This window comes from Dipodomys spectabilis, unplaced genomic scaffold, assembly GCF_019054845.1.
Source record: "Dipodomys spectabilis isolate Male_0828 unplaced genomic scaffold, ASM1905484v1 ptg000141l, whole genome shotgun sequence".
NCBI classification, from domain to species: Eukaryota; Metazoa; Chordata; class Mammalia; order Rodentia; family Heteromyidae; genus Dipodomys; species Dipodomys spectabilis.
Genome location: NW_024870818.1, coordinates 10,960,023 through 10,976,677, shown reverse-complemented (window position 1 = coordinate 10,976,677; position 16,655 = coordinate 10,960,023). Strand labels below are relative to the sequence as shown.

General features: G+C 39.5%; 1 long non-coding RNA gene across 1 annotated transcript; it reads right to left on the bottom strand.

Annotated features, from left to right (window-relative positions):
• Nucleotides 1-11,702: 11,702 nt before the first annotated feature.
• LOC122117521 lies at nucleotides 11,703-15,606 on the bottom strand. The gene is made up of 2 exons (XR_006149180.1): nucleotides 15,530-15,606; nucleotides 11,703-11,964 (listed from the first exon to the last, which is right to left on the bottom strand). It is a non-coding gene; the product is annotated as an uncharacterized LOC122117521 (long non-coding RNA).
• Nucleotides 15,607-16,655: the final 1,049 nt, after the last annotated feature.

Sequence of the window (16,655 nt, the reverse complement as noted above, 5' to 3'; positions counted from 1 at the left end):
AGCTTTCTTTATAAGACAAACACATTTGCTAGATGAATCTTGTGACTATACAAAGTGAATCGCATTAGTCAAAATTACATAATGATTAATGCATGTCTGAATTCCATTACTGGATGGAAAATGTAAATAATGACTGAGAGTAAGTGTTCGTGAATAAGTAGAAAGCAAACAAAATACAGAATAATATAAAGTGATGCTATGGAGACCAGATAACACCTTCAATAGTTAACTTAGTATTCTCAAATTTCATCCTGCACTCCTACAGTGAATTTTAAACTTACATATCGTATTTTAGATAGGTATACTTCTGACAGAATTATTTATCTTCAGGCCCAAAAAAATTTCAGCAAAAAATAAATAAGGAATTCAGTGATTATCATCTGGGATCTTCACATGCCACAGAACCGTACCTCCCCTAAAAAAGCAACCCGAATCCCAAGGCGAATAATTTCTAAAAGCATGTTCATGATTACTTTTACATACTTATATAAAACTTCCTGTCTTTTCTGAAACCTACCTCAACATGCAAAGCTCCATGTGATCATCATGACAGGAGGGAATGACCAACTCTCCCCTGCAGGCCACAGAGGAAGACACGTGGGAGAGAGCATATGTTCTGTTAGGAAGAGAACAGGCCTCTAAGCCTGAGAAGCAGCTGAGTTCCATCTAAGTCTGTAATCTATAATGCTGAGGATCTATGGCTGGAAGAATTCAGGGTAGATCTTTGTGATAAATGACAGGTAAGCAGGAAAGACGGGAACCAACTGGTGGTGAGTGACTTTGAATAAAAATAATACATGAATTTGACTTCTGGAAGTTCACCATTTTTCCTTGTTTTTAATTGTTACTATAAAGGTGATACACAGAGGGGTTACAGTTACGAAAGTCAGGTAGAAAGTACATTTCTCTTGGGACAGTGTCACCCCTTCCCTGCTCTCGCCCAGTTTTTCCCTTCCGTCTCCTCCTAGAAGTTGTATAGTTCATTTTCAACACAGTGTTGTTCACTATTTTTATGAATAAAAAGATTTAAGTTTAAGCCAGGTGCCAGTGCCTTACACCTATAATTCTAGCTACTCAGGAGGTTGAGATCTGAAGATTGTGGTTCAAAGCCAGCCTGGGCAGAAAAGTCCATGAGACTTTATCTTCAATTAACCATCAAAAGGCTGGAAGTGGTGAGCACTAGCCTTGAGCACAGAAGCTCAGGGATAGTGTACAGGTCCTGAGTTCAAGCCCTGGGACTGGAGTAAAATAATTTTTGAAAGTGTATATCTTGGGATGTGTTCTCATAGTGAAAGTTCCCAAATTTCTGGGCTCAAGTCATCCTCCTGCTTCAGCTTCCTCAAAGTAATAGCTGGGGCTATGGTGCGTGCCACTTTATCTGGCAATGATGAACCTTGTCTTGGAAAGAAATTTTTCCTCAGCATGCATCTTGAAACTCATAATTAGAAAGAGTGGGCAAACAGAATACCCTTAAAACTGAATTTGCTTTTGAAAATGTGTAGCCTACAAATACAGTGTATTCGATAAGATGTATCCTAGCTCTATTGAGAGAGATATTGAAAAATGTTCTCTGAAGGAAGAATGGTCATATCTGAAACAAATTTCAGGAACTAAACATAGACAGCATGGTAGGGGATGGACTATTTGATGAACCAGACCTGTATTCTGGGTCCAGAATTCACTAATTCCCAATGTGCCTTGGAATCCTGCACGACAAAGTCAAGAAGTTAAACTAGACTTTTTACAGGATTCCACTGAGCTAGAGGACTCCTGGGGCCTTGTACATGGTAGGCAAATGCTCTACTACAGAATTATATGTACTCCCAGCCCTGGTTCATGGTTTTGAATAAAACCAAAGCCTAATTTTAAAAAGTTAAAAAAAAAAAAAAACCTTTAGCTAGGCATTGGTGGTTCATGCCTATAATTCTAGCTACTCAAAAGGCTGAGATCTGAGGCTCAAGGTTCAAAGCTAGCCTGGGCAGAAAAGCCCATGAGATTCTTATCTCCAATTAGCCACCAAAAAGCTGGCAGTGGAAATGTAGCTCCAGTGGTAGAGTGCCAACCTTGAGCAAAAAGTTCAGCTGCAGAGCCCGGGCCCTGAGTTCAAGCCCCAGGACTGACACACAAACAGAAAACTTTAGGAATTAAAAAGGTGGCTTATTGTATAATATTAGTAGCATTTTTCAACAAAAAAGTAGGTTGTTGTGTTATTCTGTTTGTCTTTTCCCTTAGGGAACCTGATATTCATTCTCCTCAATTAAAAATAGTATATATTCTTGGGTGTCTTCACTCTCAGAGTATGTTTTTCTTTTATTAGTTTTATTTTTCATTTGCACAATGTACTCAGCAAGTAGCAGTGGATATAACCCTCCAATATAGTGACTTCCTCTTTCATCTCCTTCTATTTCCTTCTTCCTTCTTTCCTCCTTCTCCTCTTCCATCTCCTCCTTATTCTTTCCATTTCTCCTTTCTCTCTCTCTCTCTTTAAAAGAATAATTCTTGGAAGATATATGGAAGCAAGTTGGAAGATGCAGTCTGTTACTGCATTAGAAATGTAATCCTTGCCACTCAGGAGTCTGAGCTCTGAAGACTCCAGTTCAAAGCCAGCCCTGGCAGGAAAGTCTTATCTCCGATTGACCACCAAAAATCTGGAAGTGGAGCTATGCCTCAAATAGCAGAGCCAGAAGGAAAGGAAAGAAAGCAAGAAAGTCAAGGCAAGGCAAGGAAAGGAAAGATGGAAGTAAGGAAGGGAAAAAAGGAAGAAAGGGAGAAAGAGGGAGGGAGGGAAAAGAAAAGAGAAGAGGGAAAAAAAAGAGTGCCAGAGACAGTGCCCAGGCCCTGAGTTCAAAGCCCAGGGCTGGTGTGCCTGAGTGCACATTCTCCCCGCCCCCCCCCCCACTCTCTTTAAGAAATGTATTTTTAAACTTCAAAACTATTCTAAGAAGCAAGGATTATAGTCATTTTACCTTTGTAAGCATAAAGGCAGAACCTCTACCAAATTCAGTACAGATTGACCTGGATTCACATCCTGACTGCAGACCTTACCCAGGAAACTGGCATGAAGTAAGTACTCTATGTATTTTTTTTGAGGATTTGAATTTCTTTTTTTAATTGCTATCATGGAGGTGATGTACAGAGGGGTTGCGTTACTTAAGTCAGGTAATGAGTACATTTCTTTTTGGACATTGTCACCCTTTCTCTCACCCTCTCCCAGTTCTTCTCTCCTGTCCCCACCCACACATTATAGTTCATTTTCAACATAGTGTCTAGTGAGTACCACTGCTGCCTTTATTCACCCTGTGTCCCTCCATTTCTAATACTCTCCTCCCTTGCCTCCCAAAGACAAATAAATGACAAACAAGACAAAAAGAAAAAAAAAAACTTGTTTCCATTTCCTGAAGTTCTTTTTGATAAAGTTATTTTTGAGATACATTATTTTCACCAACTAGAAAAAAATAGAGCAGGAATCTTTCTACTCTGCAGGGATAAGTATCTGAAGGAGCAGTAGGAGAATCAGCCTTTCTCCCCATTTATCCAACTACCACTCCTTCTCCACTATCTAGAATACCCAATTCCCACATCATAGCTCATAAGAAAAGGACACAGGTCTTGGCACAATGGGGAACACCTTTACCAAAACTATGGAAGTCAACACAAATGAAGAAGCCTCAGAACAGAGTGTAGGAGAAAATGTGTTGAAGGATGCCAGTAGGAGAAAATGTGTTGAAGGATGCCAGTGACAATAATAAAACTACTAACAAAAGCAAGGGAGTATGATCACAAGATAAGAATGATGGTTATATCCAAGTTAGAGGAAAAGGGTTGTGGTCCGGAAGAGGTGCAAACAGACCCTGCACACCCAAGGCTCTTATACTTCTCTATTTGAGTAGGAGCTTCACAAATGTTCACCTTATAATTATTTGAATCCTGTAAAATATCTATCTTTTCATACATACGATAGGTTTCGTCATTTTATTTTTTTGGGGACGGGGGTCCGGTCATGGGGCCTGAACTCTGGGCCTGGGCACTGTCCCTCAGCTCTTCAGCTCAAGGCTAGTGCTCTACCACTTGAGCTACAACACCACTTCTGACTTTTTTCTTTTTGCTTATGTGGTGCTGAGGAATCGAACCCAGGGCCTCATGCATGCAAGGCAAGCGCTCTACCACTGAGCCACCTTCCCAGCCCAAGGTTTCATCATTTTAAAAGAATGTAACACTCCTAAAACTCTCATTACCAAATAACAGCAAAATATTGGGTTAAGGCAGATCAAACATTCAGAAGCTTTAGATTTGAGAAGAATATATTTGTGGGCTAATATGTAGTAATAGTTTGTATCAACAAACTGTTTTCACTAAAAGGTAAGTATACAGGCTGGGCGCTAGTGGCTCACATCTATAATCCTAGTTACTCAGAAGGCTGTTTGAAGGCTGTTCACTGTTTGAAGCCAGCCTGAGCAGCAAAATCTGTGGGACTCTTATCTCCAAAAACCTACTCAGAAAAAGGCAGAAGTGGTGCTGTGGCTCAAGTGATAGAACATTAACCTTGAGCACAGAGAGGCTCAGGAACAGTGCCCAGGCCCTGAGGTCAAGCCTGGGGTCTGGCAAAAAGAAAAAAAATTATACTGATTAAAAGATCACTATACAGGAATAAACCAAAAACAAAAGAAAAGTCCAGACTTACTCTCCACAAACTAACACTCTAGCCCCAAGGTAAAAGGTATATTATCCTTTGGGACAGGGGAAGTGCGTTCCTAAGGGTTGTTACAGGAAGAGACTAAAACTTCAGGAAACATCTGCTGATATGCTCAATGGCATACAATGAAAGCTGACCTCTGGGAAAGAAAAGGTGAGAGCATATGTACAGATTAAAATAAAATATAATGATGGTGGAGAAGGAGCTGAGACACGAAGTCATCCTCAAAGAGAAGGCAACACCCACACAACCATGCACGCTTAAAATGTGCTCAGACTTCAGTATCTGAAAGGCAAGAGAAGAGTTAGAATCCATTTTGGGATTAGTAACCAGCAAATTCAGCAAATTGCTGGCGTATAGCTGTGGTTGCCAAAGCCAGGCGATGATGAGCAGAATTCAGCCCAAGCCACACCTCCACACAGAAGCTCAGCGCCCTGGATCTCAGGCTCACTAGCCACTCAGTTACAATGTGGTGGAGGCCACACTGTCCAGCCTTCCCTCCTCTTACTTGACCCCCCATGTCTTGCTGCTCTGTCATGCTCTCCAGTGCTCTAGCTAAGAGGAACTCCTTGCTGCTGCTCCACTGTGCCAACCATACCCTACTTTCTCTTGAAGGATTTCTCCCATGGAGAGAGACCAATCCCTTGCTTCCTTCTGGCTTGTGAGTGAATGTCACTTTATTGGTGACCCTCACCCTGGTGGCCTTAGATTGAAGCATTCATTCCCTCGGGCCTTTGTCAGCTTCTTTACATTCTCTGTGTGCTTATCATCATCTAACTAACACTGTAGATTTTATTTCTTTATCATCTTTCACCCTGGTGGGAGCTGTGTGGAGAAGGAACTAATGGAAGTGTGTCCCTAGCTATGCTGATAACACAAGTAATGTATGTGTTAAATAGAAAAAAAATATTCCTCCAAGAGCTTAAACCACAGAAGAAAGACTACATAGTCATCATAATAAATCAAAGATGTCAAAGTCCCTCTGCAATCCCTCACATCATAACCCACGCAAATGATGATTATGTAAGATGAACAATACGCAATAAGCAAAGAAAGTCTTTCATTACCATCCACTGATGCAGTGGCAAGCCCTTGACCCAAGGCCTTGTGGTAAACAACTGGAACACTGAATGAAAATATATGGAACAATTGTTTTTAGACATTGGCTAACAGCCAGTGCAGGACCCCAGTTCCTGTGAAAAGGAGTAGATGAACAAGCCCAACAATCACCAGGTTCCTGCCAATAGGCAATTTTCAGACTAAGGAGCAGGAAGTTGGAACAGAGACTGGAGGCCTTGCTAAGGGCAGGGCAGCATGGAGTCTACGAGACTAAGGAAGTTGGAAGTGGCAGAGCAGAGTTTTGGAAAGAAAAATGTGCATAGGTCTTCCTTTGGATTTTTCCTGAAGAAGGAGTAATTCATTTGTAGAATGAAATCCCACAACATTATACAAAGAATACCCAGGGAACTGTATAAAGCTTAGCATTCAGTTCAGTCCAGAAGTAGAGAGTTCTGTGCTCATTTTAGACTCATGCTAGGAAAAACCTCTAGACAGCACTGAAGTGCTCAAATGGAGCGGCAAGAAACTTAATTGCTGGCTCTGGAACAAAGCACACACACCTTAAAGAAACAGAAGTCTAGATCCTTAAGACCTTAACTTTCAGAATGTCCATTGGATACAAAAATCGAAAAATGTCAGCCTAGATTTTTTTTTTTTTTTTTTTGTCAGTTGTGGGGCCTGAACTCTGGGCCTGGGCGCTGTCCCTCAGCTCTTCAGCTCAAGGCTAGTGCTCTACCACTTGAGCCACAGCACCATTTCTGGTTTTCTGAGTCGTTTATTGGAGATAAGAGTCTCGTGGATGTGCTGCCCAGGCTGGCTTTGAGCCTCGATCCTCAGATCTCAGCCTCCTGAGTAGCTAGGATTACAGGCATGAGCGACCGGCCCCAGCCCAGCCTAGAATTCTTTCTCAGTTCTAAAAAATTCACTGAAAGCATCTAAAAAACAAAAACAAACAAACAAAAAACCACCTCATCACCCTACGTGTATGCATTGTAAGTAATGTCCTATCAAGTTCTTCTAGCAGAAGGAAAAGAATGAGGATGGAAACTCAGATCTATATAAAGAAATAGAGGACTATGGAAGTAAACTAATAAGACTTCTTTCCTTATTTAAAAAAATGTTAAAAGGCAGTTGAGCGCTCATGGTAAAAGTCATGCAATGTATGACCCTGGTGACAGCATGGTTTGAATGCTCACCTCTTGAATTGGAAAAACACAGCTTGATGCAAAAATTAATAATTTTTAAAGTAATTCCGTGTAAATTGATGGCTCATATTATATTTTGAAGCAATGTATATGGAAATACAAGAAAAGAGGGAGAAATGTGCAGGGTTGGTGTCTTGTATTTTAACTAAAGTTAGTTGTATAACAGAATTTAGAGTTAGACTACCATAAATTAAATTTGTGATTTGTAAATGTACAGCTTTCAAAAAATTCAAAAGTTGAAGTTCAAACACTGGGGTTTAAACCTGGCCTGCACTTGCTAAGCAATTGCACTACCACTTGAACCACATCTCCAACCATTGTTGCTTTAGTTATTTTTTTCAGGTATGGTGTTGCAGTTTTGCCCAGATCTAACCACAGACAACAATTCTTCTTCTTTTTTTTTTTTTTTTTTTTTGCTGGTCCTGGGGCTTGAACTCAGGGCCTGGCTCTGTCCCTGAGCCTCTTTGTGCTCAAGGTTAGCACCCTACCACTTGAGCCACAATACCACTTCTGGCTTTTTCTGAGTAGTTTATTGATGATGAGAGTCTCACAGACAGACTTTTCTGCCAAGGCTGGCTTCGAACCATGATCCTTAGATCTCAGCCTTCAAGGTAGCTAGGATTATAACTGTGAGCCATTGGCATCCTTCTCAAAGACTACAATTCTGTCTCTTGCTTCCTACATAGTTGGGACCACAGGTACATACCACTCTGCCTTCCTTGTTTGTTGAGATGGGGGTTTCAAGAACTCTTTACCTTGGCTGCCTTAAAGAGAGATTCTCCCCATCTCTATAGCCGAGTAGCTAGAATTATAGGCATGAGCCACCACCCCTTCAAACACAACTAACAATTATATGGGAAGTAAATCCACTGAAATTGAACAATAGTCATCTCTAGCTGGTAGAACTTTGCTTTATTATATCTATGTTTCCCAAGTCTTTTTTAATAATAAGCAGATATAAAAACATATTGAAAAAAGTACACATTCAATTCCTACTATCTAGTATGAAAATGATTTTACTAGAAAATTTTTAGAATTCTAATGAGACACACAATCAGCACTTAGTTCTTCAAAGTGTATCTACAGATTTTTCTATGCCAACAAAAAAAATTGCAGTGGAAACCTCATTTTAGTGTGAATTTTAACTTTTCATGTTGGGATGAAACCAGTAGTTTTTTTCATAACAATATTTAGTTTGTATCCTGATGGATCTAGATGGGCTTATTTGTAAAAAAAAAAAAAAGAAAATTTTAAATAGGAAAGGGCATGCTAGAGCAGAGACATAAGGGATTTCTTTGAAGGACTGAAATAAGTGTTGAGACTTTCATTCATTGTCTAATTGTATATCATGACTTTACCTTTTTTATTAGCATAGACTATATATATAAGACCTCACTGTGATATTTACCCATGCATACTTTAATCCGCTTTACTCCAACTATATTAATCTTTCTTAACATTCTACCATTTCCATGTGCTATTTTCATACATATATATTATATATTTCTGTAATATTCACCCCCCACTGGCTTCCCCCACCTTCAAAGAGTCCCTATTTTACAATCCCATCATATTATTAGTTTAGGTCTAGATTCCACATATGATTGAAAATGTGATATTTGTTTTTTGTTTTTTGTTTTTTTTTTGCTGGTCCTAGGGCCCAAACCCTGAGCTTGAGCACTGTCCCTAAAGTCCTTTTGTCAAGGCTAGCACTTTACCACTTGAACCACAGGACCACTTCCAGCTTTTTCTGTGATTAATTGGAGATGTTAATTGCAGATATCTGTCTTGTATGTTGATTTTCATCCTTTTTGATAAATGCCCAAGTGTAGTATATGTAGTATAGCAGTATCTGTATATAAATGTTTTTTTAGTTAGTGTGTGAGGCGGGGGGGAGGGGGGAGGGGGGGGTCAGTCTTAGGGCTTTGACTCAGGGCCTGGGCACTGTCCCTGAACTACTTTTCTGCTCAAGGCCAGAATTTTACTTGAGCCACAGCTCCATCTCTGGCTTTTGGTAATTAATTGAAGATCAGACTTTCACAGGCTTTCCTACCTGGACTGGCTTCAAACTGTGATCCTCAGATCTCAGCCTCCTGGGTAGGTATACAGAAAATAGAACTAGTCTAATGGGCCTAAATCGAAACTAGTAAATGACTTCGCATTCAATTTTTGGGAAAATACACTCTAAATCCTTCCATTTGTCCATGACCTCTTTATCATCCCTGTGCCATAAAAACATGCTTGGATTTAGCAACAAGAAGAATTCTTTTAATGGCCCATTAGTGCTTACAATATGCAGTGCAAATAATACATTTGAGGCCTCAGCATTCTGGCTACTAGGCTGCAGCTTAACTCTGGCTTTAAAAACAATGTTGGTGTCCCATTTGTTTTATTGTATCACTAGTAGTTTAGAAACAAATGGGAGGAAACACTCGCTCTTTTCAAATGTCAGCAAGCCTGGGTAACTGTCAATGTTTAGAGCTGTCAATGCCCAGTATATCATAGAGGTTTAGGTCAGCAGCATGCATGTGCCAGCCCAAACCTCAGACCCTAATAACACTTTACATTCTCCCAGGTCTCTGCATTAGTGCTAACGGGACTGCTTTCATAGTCTACAGTTTTTTAATGATCACAGGCAAAGGCAAAACTTGAGTGTATTAAACTCTATGATTAAGTTTGGGGGACTTAAATGCTGGCCACTTCTGCAGTGCTCACAATTTGATTGTGAAATAAGACATTCAGAAACTCAAGTCTAGAATCAAATTTTTAGGTGAGAAACAGATGATGTTATAGAAGTATAATCTGTGTGGCATAAATCCTAAAATCAAGTTTTCCATATTATATGTCTTGCCTTGACATGTGGGGAAATCAGGAGACCCTCAGATGGCTTACCAGCAAGTCCTTCTCCCCTTAGTTCTGCTCCCATGAAGAAGGTCCAATGGCTTTCTTCTCAATGATGTACTTTATTAGGTCTGGGCTTGTGAGTCAGTGGTTACAGGACCTGCCTAACAAGCAGGAGGCCCTGATCCAAACCCCAGTACCACTATGAGTGGATATGCTTCCTGCATATCACCGAGCAGCAGCTTTCAGTGCCTTGCCAGCTTGCAGAACTAATCAAATAAGCTAATTCCATCCTCTGGTGGAAAGTCAACACCCACCCTCTGGACACCATATGGCTACTTTCTGCACCCTCTGGTTGTTCACTCTGTTCTCAAGTGGAATCATCAGATGACCTTACATGGTTTACTGTCCTCTCCTCTCCCACCATTAATGTATATGACTAATTAACCACTACCAACTTTATCTATTGATGATCCCCATACTGTAACTCTAAGGCAGGAATGTATCCCTCACAAATGGGGTGAATATAGCCTGTTCTAATCGAGGTATATATCTCACTGTTGTAAGAGGTCCAATTTTATGGGGAGGGGGAGGAGAAGACTCATAGTGGCTATCAAGAAACTTTTTGTAAAGCAGGTTACTCCAGAGAGATAATAGTACTAGTGCTTTAATTTTTTGCATGTGGCCTTAGTTTTATTTCTGGCATTCTTTGCCTAAAGGAACTTATAGACAAGAGATGATAGCCGACCAAGGGATAGTGGTGCATGTCTGTAATCCCAACACTTCAGAGGCAGCAACAGTGGGATCACAAGTTTGAGGCTAGCATGGGCTATGTAGTTAAAACCCTTTGTGAAACAAACAAATAACAAGAAATGATAACCAAATAGCAAACAATGTTGATTTCATTGGCTGAACAAGAACCCTGTTGGACAGTAGAGTTAAGGTAGAAGGTCAAAGTGAACCTTCACTCCTGTATTCTTTGTCCCCTTTCCAGCAAGCTGTGTGGTTATGGCTGACTGGCCTCTCAGCTCTGGGGTTCCAGAGGTGACTGTGTGGAGATGGTGTGGCCAGCTGAAACAGATCCTGCCTATGTGGTCCACTTCCTGTGACTAGCAGTGAGTGAATGGACCATCCCTGAGCGCTGACCTTTAACCAGAGGCTCCTTCCCTCTGCTAAAAAGATCCCTATCAGAGCAGTTTTGGACAAGCTGATTAGCCTGACTGTTCTCCAATAGAATGAGAGCAGGTGGTGACAGGGATGCTAGAAACAAACAAATACTAAAACAATAACAACAAAACAGAGAGGAGCAGCAGGCTCAACAACAACCAAACAACAAAGCCTAAAATAGAAATGAAACCCACACAAATAAAAGTTACAGGAGAGACTGGCAGCAAAGTGCAAACTGATGCAAACTGTATTTGGCACAGGGACAGTTGCCTTCTCTGTGAAAATAACCCCTAGAGAGGGATGTCAGGACACGGGAACAGGCTAACTATTGGATTTTCCACAGATCCCTGAGCATAAGCAGCTGTGACACAGATGAAGCCAGGACTCTGGGCCACACTTCCCATACCTATACTTTGTGTGGCAAAAACTTGTCCAAATGCCACATTCCTCTCTGATCCTGTTTTACTTTTCTCATAATAAAGGGAAATTCTGTCAGACTTCTTTTCTTAAGTCCTACAGCCCCAGAGATTGGCAGAGAAAGCGCCTAAAAAGGAAACTTAATTCAGGGGAGAAGTTTGCTCCTGGGCTTACTGTAAGAGGATTCAAAAACACCCCTAAATTTCCAAGCTCTTGAAAAGGTTATAGCTGCTGCAGTAATTAACTTCTTAAAACAGATAATGCTATCATAATTGTATAAAGGAAAAAGAGAATAGGTTGGAACAATAGTTTACAAGTAATGATTTATGAAAGCTTTATTTGCTGGGTTGTTTTGAAAAGAATGCATTGGTTAGGAGGTATTTGGGGCAAACTCCTCATTAATTAGAAGGGGTGTACTTTTCTTTTAAAAAAAACCTCCACTGTGATTTCTTTATAGGCCTAATTCAAACTATTATTGCTTAACACTAATAGAATCTTGAGGCTGAAGGCACAGTTCAGTTGGTAGAGTGCTAGCCAATGAGCGAAAGCATCAGGTACCGATTTCTAGTCCCATTCTCAGACCTAAAAATAAAAAATAAAAAGAAAAGAAAAATAATAGAACTTTAATTTCTCTCTTAATTCTTCACTTTTGTAAGAGAGTAAAGCATTTTTATTTATTGTAGGCCTGCTCGTCCAGATCAAAATAATTACTACTGTCCAGCAGTTCAATGTCACAAACGGAAAAATCAAGAATGGGAGCCATGGCGATGGATGATAATGTACTAAATCTGTTTCACCAACCATGGAACCTAAATGGCTGTAAATTGTATATGGTGGCATTCTGTAAGTAGACTGGGCACACTGTCACCTTTGCTTCCACCACTGATTATCATGTTTTCCACCCTATTGCAGTCTTCCTGAGGCCCTCCAATCACCATCCACTCCCTTCACACCAGCTGACTTGGGCTCTCTAGTTATATTCACCCAATTGCATACCATAGTGAGGTTTTTAAAATTATTTTTAAATTTTTATTTTTTAAATTTCTTTCTATATTCAGCTTTTATTACCATGATCGAAAGCAAGAAGTTGAGGAATCAGATGACAGGTTGAGAAAGGAAGAGGCAGGGAGAGGGAGAGGGGGAGAAAGAGGGACAGGAGGAGAAAGAAGTAGACTTATCTAACCTCAAATCTTGGATCTATCAATTTCCACCTGGGTGACCTTAGATGAAGGGCAAGAAACAGATAAGAATGAGCAAAAGTGGTAGAAATACCGGAGTCTTGCATATGTTAGGAAAGTATTCTGCTACTGAGCTGTGTCTTCATCCCTTGGTTCTTTGAGGGCCTCGCTGCGTAGCTCAGATGTCTCCAAATAAAATCCCCCTACCTCTTCTGCCTCCAGAGTGCTGGGATTATAGGCATGTAGCATCATGCCTAGATCATTTGTTTAAAAAAGATTAGCAACTAATATAACCCAAACTTAAGTCTCAAGGAATTTAAATCATTTCCCTAGAGTCATAAAGTTAGTGTTTAAACACAAATCTAATCCCAATGTTCAATAAACATTAGTTTTTCCACTCCTAAGGAAAACAGAGTGGCAATTTGAATCATCAAGGGATCAAAGTGGATTTTATGGGCAGAACCTGAAGAACTTAAGTTGTTTAGAATAAAAGGACATTTTAATGACTTTTTTAATGTGGAGGTTCACTAATTACTATGTTGAACAGTTTTTATGTGTCCATAAAAATCACTGAAAAAATTAGAAGTGGTGTACATTTGTAGGACATAAGACAGGATTTTTATGGGTCAATTTCACTTATAGACTCTTTCAAATTGGAAGACTGAAGTCTCAAATCAATGAATTAAACATCTCCTGGGTTAGTAAAAATAGAGACTTTGCACGGTATACATTGAGTTGTTTAATAATTTTATATATAATAATTGTCTGATATAGTATAAAGAAAAGATGACTATATCTTTGAAATTCTTTAGCTAGAACATGAAATTAGTCTTTAAAAGAAGCTAGGAGACTGGTATAACTCCTGTCTTCACTGTATTTGATGTCAGTGCCCTGCATCTTGTATATGTATTTTTCTAATTGGGAGAGGGGAAGGGAAATAAGAAAATGCTGAAACAAGGATAGAGGCTGACCTATTGTAACAATGAGATGTACAAGATTACAAGATACTATGTTGAAAAGGAACTTTACAACTTGGGGGGCGGGGCGGGGAGAGGAGGAGTCCGGGAGGTGGGAAGGGAAGGAATGGTAGAGGAAAAACAAAGGAGGAGGTAACAATGCTCGATAGGAAATGTTCTCATTACCTTACTCATGTAACTGTAACCCCTCTGTACAGTATTTTTACAATAAAGAAAACACTAAAAATGTTTTAAAAATTAAAAAAAAGAAGTTAGGGGAAAACCTTCAAAGTGAATATAAAATAGCTTAGAGATTCTTAAACTTTTGGGAATGATACTCCAATCCTTTGCATTTTACATTGCTCGTTCCTCAAAAAACTTATGATGGTAGCCATTCATTCACCCAGTCTTTATTGCATGGCTATCCTTTATAATACCTCTATGGCACCACAATGGCCCTTCACTGTTCTCACCTGAGACCAGCCTTTCATTCATGCTTTGGTTATACAGCTTTTATAGAGACAAGGGTAGCTGGGATTATTAAAAGTTAACCTCAGCTGAGTGCCAGTGGCTCACGCCTGTAATACTAGCTACTCAGGAGGCTGAGATCTGAAGATGGAGGTTCAAAGACAGCTCAGTCAAGAAAAGCCGTGAAACATTTATCTACAGTAAACTACCAGAAAACTGGAAGTGGTGCTGTGGCTGAATTGGAGAGCTGAGGGACAGTGCCCAGTCCCAGAGTTCAAACCCCATAACTGACAACAACAACAAAAAAAGCCTCAACTGATGAAATCATAGAAGTAGCTAGAACCATCTACATTCATCAAATACAGGCTTCTTCTTTCAATCAGATAAATTTCAAAACTAGTGATTTCTTTTTTTTTTTTTAATTTAATTTAATTTTATTTGTGAACATACTGTACAGAGAAGTTACAGTTACATGGGCAGGATAATGCGTACATTTCTTACCAAGCATTGCAGCCTCCTCCTTTGTTTACCCTTCACATCCGTTCCCAGCCTCCCCCCTCCCCCCCAATCCCAATCCTTCTCCTTCCCCCCCCCCGTCCCCCCAATTTTTTTTATTATATATATTTTTTTAATTTTTTGTTTTTCCTTTTTATCTCTCAACTCACATCCTATCCTTTTCTTCTATCAATATTGTCAAAACTAGTGATTTCTAACAATGATTTTCAGTAACCTGGGCTATATAGTATTTCTAGAGATTAATTTTTTTAGATTTTAAATTTATACATCCATGTAAGTTTACATATATATATATATATATATTCAGATATCCAGGATCATTTGTATCAGAAGTAATATATCTATATATAGAGGGGGGGGGGGTTAGTAGGGGATTGAACTCAGGGCCTTGCTTACTAGGCAAGTGCTCTACTGCTTGAGCCATACCCCCAACTCTTTTTCTTCAGTCATTTTTCAAATAGAGTCTTAATGTTTTCCGGCTCAGATAGGTCCTGGACCTTAACCTACATCTGCTTCCTATATAACTGAGATTACAGGCATGCACCATCACACCTGGCTCAGAATTATACTAGAGATGTATGATATGATATGAGATGTATGATATGATGTATAATTGAAGGACCCTTCCATATGTGTAACTCAACTGATCCCATCCCTCTTCAAAGATAGGCAAACTTGATACTAACATATCTCATCCCCACTGCCTTCAAATAAATTTATATTGTCTTGATAAAATTATTATAATCCAACTTAATGAAACAAAGACCACATAATATATGTGCTTGACGAATCTACCATTCTGATTTAAATGATAAAACTAGGAAGACTGCTAACAGTAAACTTTTAGAAAGTGAGACGCTGTATCAACCAATGGCTGTGAATTGTGGTGCAAGCCTGTTATCCCAGCTAGAAGAGAAGCACAATGACTAAGCGCAGTGAGTGGTGTGGGCCTGTCATTCCCAGCAATGTGGGAAGCAGAAGTAGGAGGATCAAAGTCCAGGCCAGCATGGACATAAAGTGAAAACCTACCTTGAAAATAATCCATGCAAAAAGAGGCTAGACTCTTAAGTGTTCAACCAACCATAAGGCACTGAATTCAATCCCCAGTACTGCCAAAAAAAAAAAAGAAAAAATAAAACAATAATTTAGGTATAATATCTTAGATGAGCAATTTCCATCCTCTTGTGGTTTCCCACGTATGGGGTGGGAGCTCAAATGGCACTTGAAGTTTTAACTGGGACAGTACTAGTAAACTTGCAGTTGTGAATTATTCTTTGTTGACAAGCATCCAAACTACCTATCATGCATGAAAAAATTACATATATCGTTTAGGCTGGTGTTCACTGGTGTTTATTTTTCAGACATGAAGCTTCCGATAGAATCTTTGAAAGTGATCTTAAAATGATTAATCTGGCTACCTATTTTTCATAAGTGACAATCTATAGCACAGAGCACTGTAAGTGCTTCTCCTAAGTCAAAAAATTATTAGCATAAACCACTAATAGCAGTCCCGTGCTTTTTCTGTATAAAAGTCAATAATTATTTTAAAATCCATATTATGCAGTCTGCTATGGAGAATGTACCAAGAATAACTGGGCTTTTATAATAATATGTTATCATCAATACTGTAATTTACCATGTGACTATGTTCTATAATGTTATAGATCATTGCAGTTTTCCTGGCACGTTTGCATCTCTAACAGAGACTTCCTTGTAAGAGATATACTTTCTAGTTTTAATGTTTTTCATGGCCTTTAATAAATCCTAGGCATATACACACTACTTAATAGTTGGAAAGACATTGACACAAATATATTTTAGTCGGATACAATGTGGAGGCAGGTGAAGTGGGGGCAGGTGAAGTTGTATGAGAAGAAAACTGAGATGACCTCATTTATTTGGGGGACATTTTTTGGGTGGGGGCAGTTTCGAGGCTTGATCTCAGGACCCGGACTTCTAAGCTTTTTTGCTCAAGGCTAGTGGACTACCACTTGAGCTACAGCTCTATTCCAGCTTTTTGCTGGTTAATTGACATGAAGAGTCTCACAGATTTTCCTGCCCCTGCTGGCTTTGAACCATGATTCTCAGATTGCAGCCTCTTGAATAGCTCATTTTGTTTTTTTGTTTTTTTTGCCAGTCCTGGGGCTTGAACTCA